At 52.9% G+C, this 6,367-nt stretch overlaps 1 pseudogene; it reads right to left on the bottom strand.

Moving 5' to 3' along the window:
* Positions 1-334: 334 nt before the first annotated feature.
* Positions 335-6,151, bottom strand: LOC119923927 (annotated as a pseudogene).
* Positions 6,152-6,367: the final 216 nt, after the last annotated feature.

Genomic DNA, 6,367 nt, shown 5'->3' with positions numbered 1-6,367 from the left:
GCGAGTGACCCTTTTAGGATCCTGCCCATGGCGGCCTTCAGGTCCCGGTTCCTCAGGCTGTAGATGAGGGGGTTGAGGGCGGGGGGCACCATGGAGTAGAACATGGACGCCAGCAGATCCGTGATCGAGTAGGAGTCCGAAGGTGGCTTGAGGTAGACAAATAGCGTCGCTGAGACGAAAATGATGACGATGGCGAGGTGGGACATGCAGGTGGAGAAGGCTTTGGCCCGGCCCTCGGCGGCCGGCATCGTCAGCACGGCCCGGAAGATGCGCACGTACGAGAAGATGATGGGAATGAAGCTGGGGACGCCTAACACTACCCCAGTGGTGACACTCACGTTGACGGCGACGTGGTCCTTGGAGCAGGAGATCTTCAGCAGGGAGGGGATGTCACAGAAAAACTGCGGGACGATGTTGGACCCACAGAAGGACAGGGAGAACGTCCTAGCTGAACACATTGCTGCCAACAGGCCCCCAGTGAGCCACGAGGCGGCCGCCATCGTCCCACAGGCCTGTCCGTTCATGATGACCTCGTAGCGCAGGGGGAGGCAGATGGCGGCGTAGCGGTCGTAGGACATCCCCGTGAGAAGTAACATCTCTGAACCACCAAACAGGACCACCGAGAAGAGCTGGGTGGCACAGCCCAGGAAGGAGATGGATCTACGTTCGGTCAGGGAGTCGTAGATGGATTTGGGGACGGTGACGGAGATGTAGCAGAGGTCGAGGACGGACAGGTTCCTGAGGAAGAGGTACATGGGGGTGTGGAGGCGTCGGTCGAGGGCGGTGACGGCGACGATGAGGAGGTTCTCCGTCAGGGCTGCCAGGTAGACCAGGAGGAACAGCGTGGCGTGGACCAGTTGCAGCTCCCAGACCTCCGAGAATTCCAGCAGGAGGAATTCCCTCACCGTGGAGATGTTGGGCATTTTTGGAAAGCGGCATGGACTTTCTGCAGTGGATGAGGGAAGAGCCAAAGTCACAGTCCATTGATGGGAAGAGTGAAGAAACTGACAAGACATTTGTTGGTGATTCTCTATGGAAAGGAGACAGTTATTGACTTCAAAATGATCTTGGAGTTTCATATCCAGCAGGGATAAGGAAAGATCCAGATTTTCACAGTACTTTGGTCGATTGAAAGGGAATCCCTGAGATCGTCCCCCACCTCAGCCACCCCAACACCGTCGGCAGACACGTTCCCTACCCACATCGAGTTCACAGTCTGGAGGAAGATCATTTTCTATCTTCGTCTTCAACCCTCCCCGCTGCCTGAACTTGTTTGCTGCTTTCACTCCCCGATACTTTGTGTACGCACACATACACACTCACACCCCTTCTCTAGCGCAGGGAACCTGATTGCAGCAGCTCCCGTAAAGTGGAAAATGAATTCGTTCAGTAATATTTATGAAGCGCTTACTGTGTGCAGAGCACTGTGCTGAATGATGGAGAGAGTACACTAGAATAAAAAACAGACACAGTCCCTGCCCACAGTGAGCATACAGTCTTGTTTTTACTCACGATCGACTTTCCCGTTTCCATCCTAGCCTGGAACTCCCTCTCTTATCAGCGCAAAATCAGAGAGAGCACTGTTCTTTCTGAATTCTTTACTGCTAAAATCCCCCCCGCCTCCAACCAGCTTCCCCAGTTCATTTCCCAGCCCTCTAAACCCACTTCCCTTAACTCAAGCGCGAATCAACTCAAGTCCATCCTCATTTAGTGGAAAAGGAATGGGCCCAGGAGTTCTGTTCTTGACTCTGAGCTCCTTGACGGGAGCATACACATCTCCCAGTTCTGTTCCATTGTACTCTCCCAAGCATAGCTTAGTGAGAATCAGAGGACTTGGGTCCTAATCCTCCCTCTGTGGGACCTTGGGCAAGTCGCTTCACTTCTCTGGGCCTCAGCTTCCTCATCTGTAGAATTACATGCAATAATTGCATCTTCATCTTTCCATTCATTTCTTTTCTTCTAGAAGGGGCAGGGAATGTGTCTGTTATGGTGTGATAAAGTTGATAGAGCACTTCCGCTCAGACTTCCAACATGCCCACGTCTCCCCCATCCTAAAAAGATCCTCTCTTGACCCCACTGCCCCTTCCAGTTATCGCCCTATCTCCTTCCTACCCTTCCTTTCCAAACTCCCAAAGCGAGTCATCAGCACTCGCTGCCTCGAATTCCTCAACTCCAACTCTCTCCTGGGCCCCCTCCAATCTCGCTTCCGTCCCCTCCACTCCACCGAAACTGCCCTCTCAAAGGTCACCAATGACCTCCTTCTTGCCAAATCCAACGGCTCCTACTCTATCCTAATCCTCCTCGACCTCTCAGCTGCCTTCGACACTGTGGACCCCTCCTTCTCCGCAACACCCTGGTCATCCCAGTTACCTATTGAAATTTCCCTCAGCTTTCCCCTGCTCCTCTCCGGACCCACCGGGCCTGTCCTGGGCTGGGGAGCGTCGAACTCTGCTGAGAGAGATGCTCACTCCATCTCGTCGGTCCTGGACCCTGGCAGTAGTGACAGGAAGGTCTGGGCGAGGGGTGAGGGCTGTCAGGATCCTCCCTCCCCCTCTCGGCTCCCCGGCTGGCTGCGCTGTCCCCTCAGATGGCGGCCGGGTTATTTTCTGGGGTGATTCCCCATGGGGCGATGGGCCCGGGACTCCGCTGAGACGGCAAACCATCCGGGAATCTCGGAAGGCCGGGATCGTGGGCTCCCCGCGGTCCCGGCCCCCACGACCTAAGTAACTGCCCATTCCCATGTGTTTCCCACTCTGGTACTCTTTCCTGGGACATCAACAGACTAATCATCATTCCCTTTCTGTGATTAATAATAGCATTCTGATTAAGCTATGAGGTTTGGAGCTTCATGCCATGCCAGGGCTTGGGACCATCTGAAATCTGCAACAATCCAACTTAGACATTCCCTTCTAGCCTGGAAGCTCATTATGGGCAGGAAATGTGGCTACCAACCCTGTTATATCATTATATCATACTCTCCCAGGCGCTTCACTACCAAGGTCTGCACATAGAAAGCGCTCAGTAAATATGACTGATTGATTGATGCGCATTATTTTCCCCTACTGAATTCCCATCTGCAGTCTCCATTCCTCCCAAGCTCACCCTCTCACTGTGCCTCGTTCCCAACTCCCCCGACTCAGACCCCTACCTCGCCACCTTTCCCCGGCTTGCAATTCCCTCTCCCTTCATATGCACCAGCCCTCAGGGCTTCCCATCTTCCACACTCCTTCCTGAAACTCTGTAAAATCCACGGGGCCTTCCCTGATTAGTTTTTTTCATAATGGTAAGTGGTAAGTGTTTACTATTTTCCATGGACCATTCTAAGCGCTGAAGTTCCCACGAGTTAGGTTGGAACAGTCCCTGTCCCGCATAGGACTTCCAGTCTTAATCCCCATTTTACAGGTGACGTAGTTGAGGCAAGAGGTGAAATGACTTCCCCAAGGTCACATGGCAGAAAAGCGGTGGAGGTGGAATTAGAACCCAGGCCCTCTGACGGCAAGGTCCATGCTCTATCAACTGGGCTATGCTGCTTCCTTGCACTTCCCTGTCTCAGGGTGCTTAATTGTCTCGGTCTGGGCCTGTGTAAAAAGCCCCCCTCCCCATCCTTAATAATAATGATAACAATAATAATAACCGTGGTATTTGATAAGGGTTTATTATGTGCCGGAGTGGATACAAGCCAATTGGGTCAGACAAGTCCCTGTCCCACATGGGCTCACAGTCTCAACCCCCATTTTACAGCCGAGGGAACTGAGGCCCAGAGAAGTGAAGAGACTTGCCCAAGGTCACACGGCAGACAAGTAGCAGAACTGGGATTAGAACCCGTGACCTCAGACTCCCAAGCCTGTGCTCTGGATGGATGGATAGATGAATGGTTGGAAGGATAGATGGATGGAAGGAAGGAAAGATGGATTGATGAGAGAAGCAGCGTGGCTCAGTGGAAAGAGCCCGGGCTTTGGAGTCAGAGGTCATCGGTTCAAATCCCGGCTCCGCCACTTGTCAGCTGTGTGACTTTGGGCAAGTCACTTCACTACTCTGGGCCTCAGTTCCCTCATCTGTAAAATGGGGATTAAGACTGTGAGCCCCCCGTGGGACAACCTGATCACCTTGTAAACTCCCCAGCGCTTAGAACAGTGCTTTGCACATAGTAAGCACTTAATAAATGCCATCATTATTATTATTATTATAGAGAGGATGGATTTGACAAGACAGATGGAGCTGCACTCAAACTTTCTTCCCTTCTCCCTTACCACCTCCCATTTTCCAACTTTCATTCCCAACCCCAGAGTCATGCTAAAGAGCATATCGCTATATTTTCATAGTCACTACTAATAATGATATCATTATCGTATTTATTAAGACGTTGTGTGCCTAAATTGTTCCACTTGCTGGAGTAGAAACCAAAGAATCAGTTCAGACAGGGGCTCAGAGTGTAAGAGGAAGAGAGATCCTAGGGATGTTATGTCACTGACCCTAGGTCACAGAGCAAGCCAGTAGCAAAGACGGAATCAGAACTCGTCTCAATCAATCGTCATATTTATTGAGCACTTATTTTAGGCCCAGCGCTGTACTGAGCACATGGAAAAGTTCAATATAACGGAGTTGGTAGACACATTCCCTGCCCACGATGATCGTACAGTCTAGAGCGATTGTCGTTCCTCTAGGCCACGATAAAATTTTTAAAAAAGATGGTACTTGTTAAGCACTTGCTATGTGGCATGCGCTGTTCTAAGGCCAGTGGGGTAGATAGGAGGTCATCGGGTTGTCCCACGTGGGGTTCACAGTCTTAATCCCCATTTTACAGATGGGGTCACTGAGGCACGGAGAAGTGAAGTGGCTGACCCGAGGTCACCCAGAAGACAAGTGGCAGAGCAGGGCTTCGAACCGCCCCCAAACATGATTTACTGTCTGAGGAAGTACCAAGCATGTGGGAGAGGTCAGTTTACCAGAGTTGTTAAGCCCACTCCCTGCCCACAGTGAGCTAACAGTCTCCAGGGCCTCCCCTTCATTTCGGCCACGATGCCTCCCCGAAACCGGATTGTCAGTCCTGCTTCCGTCTTAGCCGCCTCCCTCCCAGACTTTGACAATTCATCGACGTCCCGCGTTTTCTGTGAACCCTGTAGGACAGCTAAATATCTGGCTAGGTCCAAGGGCAATTCCTTGGTTAAATGGTGGGGTGAGATGATTTGCACAAGGAAGGAGACATTTTGTCCCAGAGCGGAGGCCGGGCGAGTGACCCTTTCAGGATCCTGTCCATGGCGGCCTTCAGGTCCCGGTTCCTCAGGCTGTAGATGAGGGGATTCAGGACGGGGGGCACCACGGAGTAGAACACGGACACCAGCAGATCCACGATCGAGGAGGATTCCGAGGGCGGCTTGAGATAGACAAATGCCGCCGCCGAGATGAAAATAGTGACGACGGCGAGGTGGGGCAGGCAGGTGGAGAAGGCTTTGGCCCGGCCCTCGGCGGCCGGCATCCTCAGCACGGCCCGGAAGATGCGCACGTACGAGAAGATGACGAGAATGAAGCCGGGGAAGCCTAACACTGCCCCAGCGGTGACGCTCACGTCGACGGCGACATGGTCCGTGGAGCAGGAGATCTTCAGCAGGGAGGGGATGTCACAGAAAAACTGCGGGACGATGTTGGACCCACAGAAGGACAGGGAGAACGTCGCAGCTGAACACATTACTGCCAAAAGGCCCCCAGTGAGCCACGAGGCGGCCGCCATCGTCCCACAGGCCCGTCCGTTCATGACGACTTCGTAGCGCAGGGGAAGGCAGATGGCGGCATAGCGGTCGTTGGACATGGCCGTGAGGATGAACACCTCTGAGGCGGCAAACAGGACCACCGAGAAGAGCTAGGTGGCACAGCCCAGGAAGGAGATGGATCTACTTTCGGTCAGGGAGTCGTAGATGGATTTGGGGACGGTGACGGAGATGTAGCAGAGGTCGAGGACGGACAGGTTCCTGAGGAAGAAGTACATGGGGGTGTGGAGGCGCCGGTCGAGGGCGGTGACGGCGACGATGAGGAGATTCCCCGTCAGGGCCGCCAGGTAGACCAGGAGGAACAGCGCGGCGTGGACCAGCTGCAGCTCCCGGACCTCCGAGAATCCCAGCAGGAGGAATTCCGTCACCGTGGAGATGTTGGGCATTTTTGGAAAGCAGCATGGACTTTCTGCAGTGGATGAGGGAAGAGCCAAAGTCACAGTCCATTAAAGAGTGAAGAAACTGACAAGATATTTGTTGGGGATTCTCTATGGAAAGGAGGCAGTTATTGAATTCAAAATGATCTTGGAGTTTCATATCCAGCAGGGATAAGGAAAGATCCAGATTTTCACATTATTTAAAGGGAATCCCTGAGATCGTCC

This window comes from Tachyglossus aculeatus, unplaced genomic scaffold, assembly GCF_015852505.1.
Source record: "Tachyglossus aculeatus isolate mTacAcu1 unplaced genomic scaffold, mTacAcu1.pri scaffold_67_arrow_ctg2, whole genome shotgun sequence".
Classification (NCBI taxonomy): domain Eukaryota; kingdom Metazoa; phylum Chordata; class Mammalia; order Monotremata; family Tachyglossidae; genus Tachyglossus; species Tachyglossus aculeatus.
This window is presented reverse-complemented; position numbering and strand designations above follow the sequence as displayed.